This window comes from Equus caballus, chromosome 14 (genome assembly GCF_041296265.1).
Source record: "Equus caballus isolate H_3958 breed thoroughbred chromosome 14, TB-T2T, whole genome shotgun sequence".
Taxonomy (NCBI): domain Eukaryota; kingdom Metazoa; phylum Chordata; class Mammalia; order Perissodactyla; family Equidae; genus Equus; species Equus caballus.
Genome location: NC_091697.1, coordinates 54,803,373 through 54,820,289, shown reverse-complemented (window position 1 = coordinate 54,820,289; position 16,917 = coordinate 54,803,373). Strand labels below are relative to the sequence as shown.

The window sequence follows — 16,917 nt, the reverse complement described above, 5'->3', positions numbered from 1 at the left end:
CCAAGCTTTCTAAGTAATAACAGGTGAAAGGTTATTATCACTTACTGCTATGAACCAGGTGCTGTGTTACCTCACTTAATCTCCCCAACCCATGAAAAAGGAATTATTTTTATTCCTATTTTACAAATGAAAGAACTGAAGCTCAGAAAGGAGAAATAAGTTGGCCAAGCTCACAGAGCTAGTAAGTAGTGGAGTCAGAATTCCAACCCAAATCTCTTTCAATCAAATCCAGAGCCTTTCTACAGTGCTGCCAGCTAAGTACAATGGGAACCATTCAGAAGCCAGAAGTTATGTCACTTTGAGAGGGCTGAGTTTGCCCTCACAGGGGCATGGGTTCCATTATCAACTCAGAAAGAGGAGCTCATGCTTATCTAGTTCTCCATACTTCCCTAGAGTAGAGTGCACTGTCGGCATACTGCAATCATTCAACAGTAACAAAACAAATGGTCAATGACTGATTGAATGAGCATTTATTGATAGCTATGGTCTACGTCCTCAAACCAATTAGGATAAATAATAAGACAAAGGCACAAAAGATAAACAAACAATGTCGCCCACGCCAAGTGCCAGTTTCAGGTTACAAATGGTAAGGGCTAATGGTAGGAGAGATGAGTGGGTCCTGAGGTCACCTGAGGGGGAAACTGTACTTGAGCTGAATTTTGAAGGAAATTAGTATCTGAATAAGAGATAATGTGAGGCAGAATTCACAGGACATTAAATCATGATCATTTTGTTGTAGAAATATTCCATTCCTATGCAAATATATGTCTTAATTAGCAAGTCCTACCCCAATTAAAAAAAAAAAACTCAGTGTTTCCATTCCAAGGGAAAAATAAATATTTACTCCTTAATTAGTGCAGACCAAAGGAATAACTTGTCCTAAGCATTAACAAGCACTATGACTCCTGCAAATGAAAGATAAACCCTTGCCCACCGAAGGTACTAGATAAATATAAGCTGGGGTATATAAGGTGGTAGGGTCTGTAATTTCAGTGGGAGAAGAGAACATCTTTGAACATTTACTATGTTCAAAGAACCAAGCTTTGCATAGGCTTTCTCAGCCAGGACCTAGGAGTAAGCTGTTTTTACCCCTGTAGAAAGCAGGTGTGTATATTCCTTCCAAAGAAATGTCAAACATTTGGTTTCTGCCTGGGCAAAGAGGTAAACTGCCTTCCAAGCAGCCTCATCCCCTTGTGAAACTCACCCTCTACCAAGGTCTGGCCTTTGAGCCAGCAAAGGCCCCCGGAGATCAGACTCTGCCCACTCACCTAGAGAAGATCCACATCTACCAAGCTTTTGAGGACAAGAGAGAAAGTGAGAGTCCCACCATGTCTAGTGTACAATGAGAACTAGAGCAGCTGCGACGAGAACACCTTCCTGGAATATAAATTTTAGTGGGTGGTAATTTTATACATTTTCATACCAAAATAAACACAGACATATTAAGGAATAGAATTCTAAATGTGTCTGACTTTTTAAAGATAAAACCTAAGACTCCAAAGGAATTTAAGGTTTGTGGAAGATGGCTTCAGGCCCTACCCCCAAACCTCCCAGCAATATGGGTCATGTTCCTCTACCATGGGGAGTTTGTGGTAGAAAGTTCTCTAAGGTTAGTCAAATTTTGCAGATCTGAAAGCCATAACATATCTTTGGGGTAACTGCACATTTCTTATCTGATGCATGAGGGTTCATTTGGACATGAATCCCCAGACACTAGGCTAGTCACAAGTTCTTGGAAATGTCAAACTACTTATTCTAGAGATAAAGAAACAGATTTAAAGAGGCCAGCAGTTGGCCCATGGTCAAAAAGGGGCCAATTCAGATCCAAATTCAAAATACAGCCCCTCTCTTACAGGACCCAGGTGGCACACTAAAATGTACAAGGAAAAGATGATTCATCACAAAATGCTCCCTATTAAATGAGTTATGGAGTAAGTGGTGATCTCAGGACGATCCAAGACACAGCAGGGAAATGGGGCACCAAAGTGCCAGTGACAGGAAGGACTCAGACAGGTGAGGAGAATGGGAGATACATCTGATAGGTGAAGACTATCTTGGACAAAGACTGGTCACCATGTGACTGTCATTCGCCGTAGCACCTGGAGTAGGAGATTTGAAATCTCACATCCTGCACGCAAATCTTGATCCCATCACTTACTAGCCATGCCTTGTAGAGAACTTATTATCCTCTCTGGCCTCAGTTTTCTGAGCTCTCAAATGGAGACCCTAAGTGACACCAGCTCACAAGGATCTGCAGATCACCCCAGATGTCTGTAGATGACTCAGCATTAGCTATTATGGCTCATTCAGCCAGACTTTCAAATAGCTATTAAATACTTGCAAAATAAACAAGCATAAAATGAAAACAGAGAGGAGAGGAGACAAAAACCCCACCCAATTCTGCCTGGAGGGGTCTGGAGCAGGGTGGGGTAAGGGTTGTGAAGCCATCTCTGGAAGGCTTACAAGAGACATTTGGGTTCTCTTTCAGGATAAACAGGAAATTGGAAATCACAAGGAAAGGAGTGGGAAGAAGGTGATCCAAGGGGAGAGGAAGACCTGGGCGAAATCCTGAAGCCCTGAACGCGCAGGAACATGCAGCTCGGTAGGTCTATGCTGGGAGTGGGGGGTTACAGAAGCTCACAAGGAGCCACATTTTAACAAAAGGCATGATGTGGTCAGACGTATGTTTTGTTTTTGGTTTTGTGGGGGTTTTTTTGAGGAAGATTAGCCCTGAGCTAACTGCCGCCAATCCTCCTCTTTTTGCTGAGGAAGGCTGGCCCTGAGCTAACATCCTTGCCCATCTTCCTCTACTGTATATGTGGAACACCTGCCACAGCATGGCTCAACAAGCAGTGCCATGTCCGCACCCGGGATCCAAACCGGCGAACCCCGGGCCGCTGAAGCAGAACATGCGCACTTAACCGCTGCGCCACCGGGCTGGCCCCAGACGTATGTTTTAAAATCAGGAATCAGGCAGGAGTTTGGAGGCTTAAGGGCAAGGAGAGGGAGTCCAGACGGTGGGAGGTAGGTCAGGAGGTGAGATTCTGAAGGCCTCATTCTGCAGAAAGGAGTGGAGAGTTGAGACCTGACGCTGGGAACGAAGAAAAGACAGGCAGACCTGTGGGAGGCCACAGGGAATCAATATAAACCAACAAAGAAAATAAAACTCAGTTGACTGAAGCATTTCTTTCCGGTCCTGGAGGCTCTTCTCAAACATAATGAATAAGTAAATATGCTTCCAATGACTACAAAGCAGCACTTTGCTTCCCTTTAAATCACTCCCCAGAGCCAGTCGTTGTAAGAGCCCCAAGCGAGCACCCAGCACACTGAGCTGTGTCTCCTTCTCTCCCTGTAGGGGCCACCAAGCTGAGCAGCTCTAAGCAGAGGGGAGAGACAGAGGTCAAAGGCACGCTAGAGTTTGAGGACAGGGCCCACCATGCCTCGACCTCACCCACCCAGGCCTAAGGCTTACAGATGTTCTCATCTGTAAAATACGCCTTCTAGCTCACATGTTCCATGATTGCAAAGATGGAATTTCCTTCCAGGGTTCAACCATGACATACCTCTGTGCTGCTCTGAAGTCATCATCCACATCCATCATGTGGGCAAAACCACTGTGGTTTAGAAACAAAGACTGCCTGGCAGTCGGCCACTGTTAGTGGAGGAAGTACTAACCATTCTTCTTATATTAGTTATAACAGCTCAATTACGTCTTTATTGATAACCTACTATGAAAAGTACTTAAAACGCCTGGTTTAGTCCTCCTAACATTCTTCTGAGGTAGGGACTGTAGCATTCTCCTTTTGCTGATGAGGAAATTACAGATTAGAGAGATTAAGTAATTTACCTAAGGTGTCACCGCTACCAAGTGGTAGAGCTGGGATAGAAATCAGGCTATAGGGTCCAACCCCAATCCTATCCTCTATGCTCTACTATCTCATTTGCACAATCCTACCACTCTGAGGTTACTATATAGGCAGAGGAAGGAGAAGGGGCTTTGACATCCCTGGCTCAGGGATGCCACCACTCACCCTTGCCTTACCTGTGGCAGACATGGCCAATCAATCACAGAATCCTTCCCCACCGACTTGTGACCACACATCCATTTCTAACTAGTTAGAGTTCAAGATGAAGCCTGATCTTTTGTCTTTATCTGTCAAAGGGATGTGATTTGTTTCAGGGAACACAGCTTGTCAGTGAGAGTTGGAACTAGAATCCTGGTCTCTTGATGCTCGGTCTAACATGCTGATGGTGAATCTCCCTATGCAAAGGACAGGGCCTTTTCTGATGGACTAGAGATAAACAGCAGAAGAGATATAGCTGAGAGGACCACACCATCAAGCTCTAGGAGAATGTCCCAGGTCCAACACTAACACATGGTTCTCGCATATTACAAGTCATCCAACCAATGGCCCACTACAGAACAGCATTTCTTCTTTGTTGTGACTGAAATGAATAATTTGTAAAGCCAAGAAAGTAACTTTTTTTTCAAGCTAACAAACATTTGAACTGAGAATCCCAGAAAACTCATGAATTAAACAAAAGAACAATAACATCACCCATTTAATTCCTTCTGGAGGGACTAGATTTTCTTCAAGCTTTGCAGGGAAAATTGACAAGTTATGCGACTCAGCTACATCAAAAGGAGGAGCCATCTGTCTCACTCCTGGGACAGACCAGAGGCAAGCTCCTAGAATCGAGTCACACAGGGGCCAGCAAGTCTCCTCTCCTACCCCTGAAGCATACAGGACAGGTGGCCCCAGATCTGCCCAGAGGAGATCCTCCTCATCAGACACCACATCAGAAGGAGGGATGGGGAGCCCAGACAGTACCACTAAAAGTCAGAAACAGGTGACCAGTCATCAGGCGCCTGGGCAGAGGCAAGCATGAGGATATGAAAGAAGATCATCAATAAGAAAGAAAGCAGTGCCGAGGCTGGCTCCAAGTGGGCAGAAATGGGGCAGTCAGAAAATGCATGGTTCCCTCCAAAGCACTCTTTCTTTGCAATCTCTGGGTGGGAGGAACTTAAGGAGGCACACCAGGAGAAACCTGTTTGAAAGAAAGCTTTCTTCCTTGCAAGCTCACCTGGAATCTCTCCAAACAGATGACTACTGACAAATTTGCACCCAGGAAACGCTATCATCGCCCTATCAATTTGTCCAGCGCCCTGTTTACATAAATACACTGTGTTCTCTGTGTGACCAGGAAGAATGATGCTAAGATTATAAAAGTCACTCATTCAGAATTATTTGCAGAGTGGTAAGCTAGCAGGATTCTGGCTGTGGAAGTCTCAAAGGTCCTTTCATTAAATATTAACTCTTGCTTGTGAGAGGTAGAGCTGACTGGGGGCAGCAGGGATTGGAAAATGTGACAGTATCCCCAAACTCGACAGGGCCTGCCCCAGGGAGAGGCACCTATCTCCAGAGCTAAGATAGGCCTAATGATCCAGGAATTGGCATTGCTGCAAATGTTTCTTTCTAAAAGGGGAACTCATTATTCCAAGAATTGCATTTCTGAATTAATGAAGGTAAAATTACACCAACTAAGAATCATACCTTTTCTTCTCCAAATGAATAGAAGCTCAAAGTGCTGCCAAACAAAATCCCAGGTCAAATTCCACGAGAAAGTATAGCTTATTACCAGAAACACACACAGATGTGAAGAAACAGTAACTGGCACAGTGCCTTTACTTAACATTCTATACCTCATCGTGATCAAAGTACTCATTTATTCATTCATCCATTCATCCACTCCCCGAATGTCTGTCAAGCACGGGGACCTGTGTTAGGTATTTAGGAAGCTGAGGTCTCAGCCCTGGATGAGCGCCCAGTCTAGTTTACCAAAGATAACCTTGCGTGGCTTTTTCTGGAGAGACATGACGATTTTATAGAGTTACAGTCCTGTCTTTTAGAACCGCTTTGCCTCCTAAGCAGGTCTGGAAGAAAGGACCGAAAAAAGTGAACCTTTACAGAGCCACAGCCTTCAAGATGCTCTTGCTCCAGTCTTGGAAATTTCAGTTTTAAATGTCTGATTTTAACACCTTCCAATAAACATCTTTTTAACTTCTGTCCATCCTAAGGAAAAATGACCCATGAGTTATAGTGACTAAAGAGTACATGGCTTCATGTTATAAAAGTCCAGGCCAGAAACTGATAGGTCTATCTAGCTGTCACAAAGCTCTACATCCGCACCCCTACTAAAATGAGAATGACTACGTCAGTATTACATGACATGCTTGGTCTCATTTCAAGGAATCTGCCCCAACAAAGCAAATAAAAAATTCAAAGCCTTTTCACTTTCAAGCAACAATTGAGTTGACAATAGATCCCAATTTTAGGAACTTAACTTTATTATTACAGCCATGAGGGTCAGGCTATCAGAACCATTCATTATGATATTTGCTTAGACTGTAATTAAATTCATTTTCTTGACATGAATATTCATATTTTCCTGTAATTGTTGGTATAAAAGTAAGTGTGAATGTCAATCCTCTCTCCCAAGGAAATTAGCATCCGAAATATTTCTATGGAGAAACAAACCAACCTGGAATGATGAATGAACACTTCCCTTTCAGGGCATGCACACAACCAGTTATTCCTCCCAAAGTATCTCAAGGAAAGCAGCATCCACCGCTGCATGAGGCTTCAGGCATTAGGTTTGTCTGTCTCTGATGGGAGAGCCTTCGCCAGACTCCAGCCTGAGAGGGTCTTCCTGGTCTCTGGCATCTTAAAGGACACACACCAATTGTCTTGTTTCTATTACTATTCTCATAACACATGACAGCATGAAGCCTTGAGTTTTCTTGTTTTATTTAATGCAATAGAAATTACTGGCTTTTATCATGCCATATACATAGGCCATTAGGAAGGAGGACAGAGAAGGTGCAGATTATCAAGTGATCTGAAAACATCCAAGGGGCCTGGGTAAATCTAGGGCATACTAAGAGGAGTTGTCGAAGTGCCTCTGTTTGGTTCCCACTCTCACTCTGGAGTACATGGGGAAAACCTCTATTTGAGTAAGGCCACCATCGGGGCCCAGGAAAATAGTGTCAGGAGGCTCTGTCCCTAAATGAGTCAGTTTTAGTACCACAGCTTAAGTGGGAACAAGGCTAATGCCAGGAGCTGGTAAAAACATGAGTAAATGTGTCCACTGGCTTTTTGTTTATGCATTGATCATCAACGATAACTGTCTACAGGTTTAAATAAGAGCCTCCACTAAAGCCTCCTCTCCTGGGTCATGGCAGACTCTTAAAAGAAGAATGAGGACTTGCTACACCTGTGGGAAAGAGCCCTTCACACACCTGCCAAGTGGTTAGCCAACATGTGTTTGGTCTCTACCGCAAAGAAACAAAACTATGAAATTTTAGAAACAGATGCTCGGAAACTATGATTGAGCCCCTGCTATGGTCCAGGTACCCTTGTTGGCAGCAGGTCTAGAGTGTGCATTCTCAAAGGAGGCAACACTGCTCCTCCAGAGGCAAAAACTGGTTTTTGAGGGATGAAAAATTCTTACTCATTTTATGTATAAAGTACACATATACATATAGTATAGAAACAGATATATGGTATATTTAAATTTCATGGAGGGGGGCAATTAGGAAAAAGAATGTCTAGAGTCTCCTTAAGAGAGTGATTATGGAAAAAAAGAGTTGAGAAATACTGGTCTGGAGTAATGAATAGCCAAAAATACCCTCATAGAGCTAATATTCTACTGGTGGCAGACAGACGATAAACAACAGGTAAATACATAGTTTATTAAGTGTAAGTGCTATGGAGAAGAGTGAAGCAGGGAAAGGAACTAGACTGGCCAGGAGGGGACAGAGGATGGCAACAGGAGGAAACCACCAGTCCTACTGATTGCTCAATTTTTCTCCCAGTTGTGGCTGCTAATGAGATCTGTGACTTCAATGTGAGAAAAATGAAATTCTGATGATAAATTAAAGGATAGCCCCTATAACCCAGGACAACCCCACTTTAGAGTACATAATGTGGAAAAAAGTTAAAAGTATGATGGTCTAACGATAGATTTATCATGTTGTAAGCAGGAGGTTGGTGGGGGCAGGGGGCCTGTTCCCCAATATTGAAAACCAGCACAAAATTCCTAATGATATCATTTTTAAACACCATCTTAATGACATATTTTCAGCAATCTGTATGTGCCCTTTGATTTTTCTCTTTCCTCACAATTGAATACCCAGTTGACCGTCTTAATTCCAATGTCTATCCATTTGAGACTAACAATTTGCCATTTCAGGCAGGCTTAATGATTCCCAAAGTTATCTCCACATTTATGAGACCTAAGCTTCCATACCATTATTCTCATTTTATCACACATGTTTATGAAATAACGAGCAAACAAAATGCACTGAGAGTTCAAAGAATTATTCAAACATGTAAGGCTGAACAAGCAAAGGTGAGATCTCTCCGAAGACATGAACTCTTGGCTGGCAGGCCCTGCCAGGGAACATCCAAACAATGACATAAAAGGAGTGAACCTAAGAACGTCCATGGGCATCAACTCATAATTTACTAAAGTGAGGTTTATGCAAAAGCTGAATCTGAGTATGTCAGGAACACCTTAGTGCACTTACCTACTGGATAGTAAGAGAAGTTTCAAGAATCACTTCATGAAGTTTACTCCAGAGGTACTTTCCCCCTAACTAATAATGCCACAAAGTCTCCTACTTCCCAACATCTTTACAGATGCTAAACAAAGTTATTCTCTAAGGCAGCAGCTGATGATTTGAAAGGAAGAACAGCAGAGCTCAGCACTGTTCCAGGCTAAGCTCAACCTCCCGGTAGCTTTGCCACATCTTTTCTGTGGGGAAATTAACAAGAAAAGCTCTCGGCTTAATATATTATTGGAACTTGGCTACAAGCTAATTGGAAAAGAGAAATCACAGGGAAGTGCAGACCAAGGCCGGATGTCTCCAACACAAATCTGGAAAACGGTGAGACACTTAGTGGACAGACGATTGCTTACCATGTAGGCAGGATATATGGGTACACCCAACTTACTGCACATTTTTTCAAGGAGATTGCAAAATTGTAGTGCGTAAGGAGGAAATAGCCAAATAGAAATCCTTAAAGAATGTTAGCTGGGAAAGGAAGCTGGTATGAAATCAAAAAGCCAGTTCACACCTGAGTCCCAAAGCAGCCACCTACCTACAGATTTCAGAACCAGCAAAAAACTTGAAAAAGCACCGCCAATCACCCTGGAAACAGCAAGCTGAGATTCAGAAACTGTCTCTGCTAAGCCTAATAAAACAGTAACCTCACACACATGCCTTCATGAAGGTTTCTAAGGCTCAGCCCAAGGTTCCTCTCCCTCCCTAAATAAAACAAAATTGTTACTGCTGCCTGTTTAATAAAAAGAGGAAACTCCATGGAGAGATGTGCAGGCAGCATGAGACCCCTGTGCCTCTTGCAGGCTGCTGCAACCACCTGGGGAGACAGCAACCAGCCCCTCCTGCAGTTCAGCTCCTCATTTTAACAGCCTCACACATAAGGGAGTGGGAGCACAGGCCCAGCCTGATTTAATAGACACTTCATTTTCTTGGTTCCTGTTTGTACTTCCAAAGTTACTCTTGGAGAGAAGTACCCTTCTCCCCCCAAAACATGGAAGCCCTTCATGTTCATTTCCTTTACAGGGCTCTATATTGCAACACATCAACCAAGCCAGCCCGAGAGCCACACACAGGAAACCGAGGTGTCTCTGAAAGCGGCCGTTCCCAGAAGTGCAGGTGTATGAGCTGAGCCTGAGGAGGGTCCAAATGGGGCCTCCAGGAGTGCAGGCTCAGCAGACAGTGCAGACCTGTGCTCGGGTTCCGTGCCTGCCACATTTCATTTGGGTGATCTTGAGAGAATTACTTAGCTACTATAAGCCTCCCTCTTACTCATAAAATGGGGATAGTAAAAGCAACTGCTTCATAGAGGTTATCGTGAGAATAAGATGAGATGACGCACACAATGCCTGGCAGAGTGACTGGCACAAAGTACATGCTCAGTAGTTATTAGCTATCATCATCAAACATCACTATTGGGTACTAATAGGTATGAAAGAACCCTTGCTCTTTGCTCGGCCCCTACTCAGGTGCTCCCTATAGTTACTTCTCTGCACAGACCTTCCCTAAATGGTTCAGACACGTGCACCCATATTCAAACACAAACCTAGATCTTCCACACGCTTGTCTGCTGCTAAGGCATGGAGCATGGTGCCCCAGCATACACATTGGCCTGAAGCAGGGGCTCCAACTTAAACATTCATCAGAATCACCTGGATGGCTTGTTAAACACAGGTTTCTGGGCCCCATCCTCAGAGACATTGATTCAGCATGTCTGAGACGGGACCCCAGAATTTATATGTCTGGTGTGCTAACGGAAGAAACAGGAGACTAGCTCAAGAATTGAGAAAGAGATACTTGGATACAAAAGCCACCTTTGAAAAGCTCAGAAACAAAGGGAGTCAGCCCTTGACAAAACCAGGAGGTGGCCCCCAAGTGAGCATCAAGAATGGCTGTAGGCCAGCGTCTTGGAACTTGGACTGGGACCAGGAGGGAAGATGCCAGCCTACAGCCATTCTTGATACTCACTTGGGGGCCACCTTCTGGTTTTGTCAAGGGCCGGACTCCCTTTGGTTCTGAGCTTTTCAAAGGTGGCTTTTGTATCCAAGTATCCCTTTCTCAATTATTGAGCTAGTCTCCTGTTTCTTCTTCCTTTAGCACACCAGACATATAAATTCTTGGGTCTAGGCTCCCGGAACTTGGACTGTGGGGCTGACCCAAGGCCACAGCCCAACAGGGACATCCACACCACAGCTGGGCCCTGAAGACAGGTGGGTTTCTGGAAACAAGACTACCAGTGTGCTGCACACCATCCTGCTCAGTTATCCTCTCCTCCTCCATGTTAACACAACACCGCAGCATAATGCTTCTTCAAGGGGAGACTGATGGGCATATTTCATGCTAATTCTTTCTGGAGTTAGGAAGCTTTTATTTTCCTCATGTCAAGAAGAAAATGATGGCAGACATTTCCAGTAGAAATGCCACTGCATTCTTTATAATGTCATTCAGCTGCTGCCAGAATTAAACTATTGACCAAATTAATCTGTTTACCACACACGTTGTGGCTTGATCTTCTTGCCCTGAGGGCTGAAGTGTCATGCTGCAGAGGCATCCACGTTTGTTTTCAGTAAGTGATGCTGGACCATAAAGTGCCACACACACACAGGCGGGGGCTTTAATGCCATAGGGGCAACACTGAAGGGCATCTCCTACTCCTCTGTGCTGTACCCTTTCAAGGGCTCCCCACCTCCCTCACAGTTATGTGCAAACCCTCTAGCATGGCGTATGAGCCCTGTACAATCAGACTCTCGTCTACTTCCACAGCTTCCATGTCCTCCACACTCATCCTCTGTGCTCCAGGCACCTGCATCCAATGGCTCAGGACTCCCCCATCCCTGGGCCTGTGCACAGGCTGCTCCCTCTGCCTGAAGACTTCCCTCTCCTGCCTTCTTTGTATGTTTAACTCCTACTTATGCTTCTGGTATTGATTCAAGTGTCATTCCTGTGAATCCCAATAGTGCCTGCTATGGATGGACTGTGTAGTCCCCCTCCCAAATTCATATGGTGAAGTCTGAACCCCCAGTGGGATGGTATTTGGAGATGAGGCCTTTGGGAGATAATTAGGGTTGGATGAGGTCATGAGGGTGAGGCTGCAGGAAGAGACTAGTGCCCTTATAAGAAGAGGAAAAGATACCAGACCTGCGTCTCAGCCATGTGAGGACACAGCAAGAAGGCAGCCACCTGTAAGCCAGGAAGATGTTCTCACCAGGATGGGAATCTGCCGGCACCTGATCTCAGGAATCCAGCCTCTAGAACTATAGAAATAAATGTCTGTTTTTTAAGCCACCACCCAGTCTATGGTATTTTGTTATAGCAGCCCGAGCTGACTAATACAGTGCCCTTGTGCCGCCCCGGCATAGCATTCATGTTTCTGATAATTATTTGTATCCCAACTGTGAGCTTTGTGAGGCCAAGAGATGCTTATTGAGCAGGGTATCTCCAGAACATAGTCAAGCTGTGTAATATGTGCTCAACAAACATTTATAAGTGAATGAACAAACGAATGAATGAATGAACAGCTACCCCTGAGTAACTCTCCGCCTCTTTCAGAGCCTTCCTTTATCCACCTGAAAAATGAGGCATTTTGACTGAGGATTTCTAACAAGATTTGTGACTGGGGGTACAGCAGGGGCTCCAGAGAAGCCGCAAGAAATGAAGCTCAGAGCATGCAGGGAACGAGAAGACCCTACTCCAGGCCAGTGCTGTGCTATGTGAGCTGCTCAGACCTCAGCTTCTAAGGCAGTACAGGGGACTCTGAAAGCCAGCAGCTATCAAAGCAGGGACCCTGAAACCCCGAGCTTCCAGGATAGTGCCTCACAATCTATCGTGGAAGGCAAGGGCTAGGCTAGCCTTAGAAATCCTGCCTTAATCAGTTGTATGTACTAGATCCTAGGTGAGATTTAATTTAACAGAAAAGTAGATTTTGCTGCTTACCAGCAAAAAAATTAAATCTGGAAATCATGGTTGTTCTCTAAAGCTTCAGTTCCATCAGCTGGAGAACATTCTAAGGATAGAAAGTTGAATTACTTGTCATATTATGATTTAAGCCAGATCATTTAATAGGGTCTTGAAATCCTGATGATCCTCTGGCTTTTGTATAATCAAAATAAAATAAGAATCTTTGGGAATTTGCCCTCTATTGCCCAACTCAGTGCCAGGCATTGAGATTTGCAAAGGAGCCTGAGAACCTTCCATTTTGGTTTAAGGAACAAACCAACCTGTGCAGCAATGTCTGTAGGGTGAGGGAACAAAGGAAATGACCTGAACCCAGGGACACTCTTAGAAGAAAGGCCCAGGGCTTCAGAGCAGACCCTGGGGCTTTGCAAACAGAGATCATAGGGCTCCCAAGAGCAAACCAACAGCTGCTCCTACCACTAATTCCAGAATAGAGAGCACCAACACAGGTTTGCGACATAAGACCCTCCCGTCCTCTGGATCATTGTGGTCCTATTCCCCGGGGGCTTCCACGGCTAACAGGGGCTGTCGTGATGCAGAAACACCTATGATGAGGAACCACAAAACTCTGCAATCTGGACATTTCCCCATCCACATCCATCACAGAAACAGTATCAGTTCCATTTCTCTAATAAAGTTGACGAGACCAAAATGCAATGACAAGCAAACCAAGCCTGTGTTCTTCTTCTCCTTCTCCCATCTTCACTTAGCAGCAGAGAGGAATGTGGGGCTTTCTGACCTCTGGCCAGTTGACCTGAGAAGCCCTGAACGACTCAGACAAGCTTGGGGACTTGCCAATGGCACATGGCTGGTACCAGTGCAGCAAGGGCTCTGGCCAACATCCCTGACCGAGGAGGCTGCAGAGCACCCTCTCTGTAGAGACGGCTCCCAAGCCATTCAAGCCCACCTCAGACTGCACACACCACAGAAGCATCTCTTTGCAAGACCCCACCCAATAGATGATGGAAACACGAATCATCTTCAGAATACTGCTCGCTTGTTAACCAAGTGGAAATGCAGCACAAAAGTGCAAAGATTTTAAAAATCACCCCTATAAATATTTTAAGTATGTTTTGCCGAGGGGCAGAAAGCATATACAAATACAATATTTTCAGCTTAATTACTATATAGCAGCTCTTGCCCAGATAATGGATTTACCTCAGAGCAATATCAGAATTTAGGAACAATCTAAATATATCTCTGCAGTCCCTCGCAGGTCTTGATACACGAGGTTGTTAGACTTAGCCTGGGTGATGCCATTAATTTTCCAGCAATAAGATGAGCTCATACACAGTACACAAAGGCACTGGGAGCAACCAGGCTGCCCTACTCCTTGTTAGTTGTGATTGTGGGGGACTCTGGATGAGACTGGAGCTGCTCCTGGAGAAGCACCTGATCCTCGCTAGACACACAAAGGGAATCTCCAACTAATCTTGTCTGAGTCACAGCAGAAAACTTAAAGAACAAAATAAAATGATGTACTTGTTTTGGCCTCCCCTTCTATGGCTAAGAACAGTAAGATGTAGGAGAGAAGAAAAAAAGCAAGCAGGGGCCGGCCCTGTGGCCGAGCGGTTAAGTTCACATGCTCCGCTTCAGCGGCCCCGGGGGTTCGCCGCTTCAGATCCTGGACGCAGATGTGGCACCGCTCATCAAGCCATGCTGAGGCAGCGTCCTGCATGCCACAACTAGAAGGACCCACAACTAAAATATACAACTATGTACTGGGGGATTTAGTGAGAAAAAGCAAAAGAAAAAAAAAAGAGATTGGCAACAGTTGTTAGCTCAGGTACCAATCTTTAAAAAAAAAAAGCAAGCAAGCAATGAACATGGATCTTGGGGAGAGCATGGATTAAGACATGTGAACGCAAGTTAAAGAAAGTCGACACGAACCAGCTTAGCCAAGGAACACACTTCACTAGCTCATATAAACAACCAGCTCAAAGGGTGGCTAGTCTTGGGGGTGACTGGTACCAGGGGCTGGCCCACACTAGGTCATGGAAGCACAACCTCTGGTAGCTCCCAGGCTCCGAGTGTCACCAGGGGGCACAGATTCTATGGGAAGATGACACTCTCGTTTGAATCACAAGGTTACAGAGGAGGAGGGGGACATCTCCTAGAAAAGTGGATGGCTACTGTTCTGGGCAGACAAACAACAGATGTCCAGGAAAGACTGTTCAAAGGACAGATGTATTAGTCTGAGAGCAGCTTTGTCACTGGGGTAGAGTGGGGGACAATGAAGACAGCTTTTGGGCTCTGAAGGAAAGGCAATCCAACACTCCCCAGTGCTCTGCCCCTAAGAAGGAAGCGAGAAGGCCTTGTAACGAAAGGCGCTAGTCACAGACAGGACTGGATACTCCAGGTCCTCAGTTCTCCCCACCTTTCTCTCTATATAAACATCCATTGGCACCCTCAAGTTACACCCACTATCAGCTCAGAGCTGCCCAGGGCATGTAGGAAGCATGTGTGGTGATGGCTCGTGAGCAGCTCGTTTCTGAAACGTTATGCAAGAACCTTGTCTCAAACCTATAATATCCCTGAAGACAGACCTAGTTCAGTCAGAGGAAGATCTTCACACCCAAGGGCTTGGAGGCTCTCCTTGGAAAGGAGAGGTCGGCCCACCCACCCAGTGCAAAAGGAACGAGAGGAGGAACCAGTGAGAGCAAAAGAGAAGACTGCAGTCTAGCTGTCTATAAAAAGCAAACACACAGAGGTAATGTTTATTTTATTCTTGGGGCTTATTTGGAAATTCCAAACACAATGAACCTTCAGGACTTTTGTAAGAAGAAAATAAAAGTTGCTTCATTTAAAAAAATATAGTTATCTGATCATCAGAACAAAATCAATAGATACTAATTTCCATTAATCTATCAACTTTGAGAAAGGAATTTTAGATGGCATATTGCTCAGTCCTTTTCTATATACTTTTTCAAAAATTTCACAGTAGGAACTGTTTGATCATTTTTAATGCTTTAAAAATATACTAAACCTGATTTCTACCACATCATGTATCTTTTTTCATTGAAATTTTTATTGAGATCATTGTAAATTCACAAGCAGCTCTAAGAAATCTCCCAGAGATCCATATACCTTTATCCAGTCTCACCTAATGGTGCCATCTTGTAAAACTATAGTACAATATCACAACCAGGTCCTCACAGTGATACAGTCCATCAATCTTATTTGAATTTCATCAATTTTACTTGTACTAGTATGTGTATACGTGGGTATATGCGTGTGTGTTTAGTTTTATAGAATTCATCACGTGTAAGTTCACGTAGCCACCAAATACATAGTCAAAAAACAAAACAGTTCATCAACACAAGGATCCTGATGTCATTCTTTTTTTTTTTTTGAGGAAGATTAACCCTGAGCTAACTGCTGCCAATCCTCCTCTTTTTGCTGAGCAAGCCTGGCCCTGAGCTAACATCTGTGCCCATCTTCCTTTACTTTATATGTGGAATACCTACCACAGCATGGCTTGCCAAGTGGTGCCATGTTCGCACCCAGGATCCGAACCTGCGAATCCCGGGCTGCCGAAGAGGAACATGCGCACTTAACCACTGCACCACTGGGCCCGTCCCGGATGTCATCCTTTTATAACCACACTCTCCTCCCGCCTGTCCTCTCTTAGTCTCTCTACCATCTCCAGCCACCGGCAACCATTTCATTCCTAAATTTTTGGAAACTCCTTCATTCCTAAAATTTTGGCATTTTGAAAATGTTATATAAATGGAACCATGCAGTTTGCAACCTTTTGGGACTAGCTTTTTTCACTCAGCAAAATTCTCTGGAGATCACCCAGACTATTGCATGTAGCAATACTGATTGCATTTTATTGCAAAATACTATTCCACGGTATGGAGGTACCACAGTTTGTTTAACCATTTCCCTACTGAAGGACCTCTGGTTTGGTTCCAGTTATCAGCTACTACAAACAGAGCTGCTATAAACATCCATGTTCACACCTTAAACTTATACCACGTTATATGCCAATTATCTCTCAATAAAGCTGGGGAGGAAAAAGGATACAAAAAAATTGGGGCAGGACTCATCTGGCCATTTGGAAACTGGTGTATTTTTCTCTCTGTGAGCTGTATAATTATTTTTATTATGCTTGTAAAGTCAGAGGTTATAAAATTCATCTGACTTTGATTATCTCCTATAGACTCAATCTTGGCCATTCACCTAAGACAATCTCTTATGTTAAAAAAATTCATATGCAAGTTTTTGAATGAACTTAAGTTTTCACTTCTCTGGGATAAATTCTCAAGAGTGTAATTGCGGGGTTGTACTTGCACCCCAGAATGACTACACCATTTTACATTTTCACCAGTAATTAT

The 16,917-nt window shown here is 44.2% G+C and overlaps 1 protein-coding gene across 1 annotated transcript in view; it reads right to left on the bottom strand.

The window, feature by feature from the left end:
- SPOCK1 (SPARC (osteonectin), cwcv and kazal like domains proteoglycan 1) overlaps positions 1–16,917 on the bottom strand; it is a 470,219-nt gene that overhangs the window by 211,115 nt on the left and 242,187 nt on the right. The window lies entirely within an intron of this gene.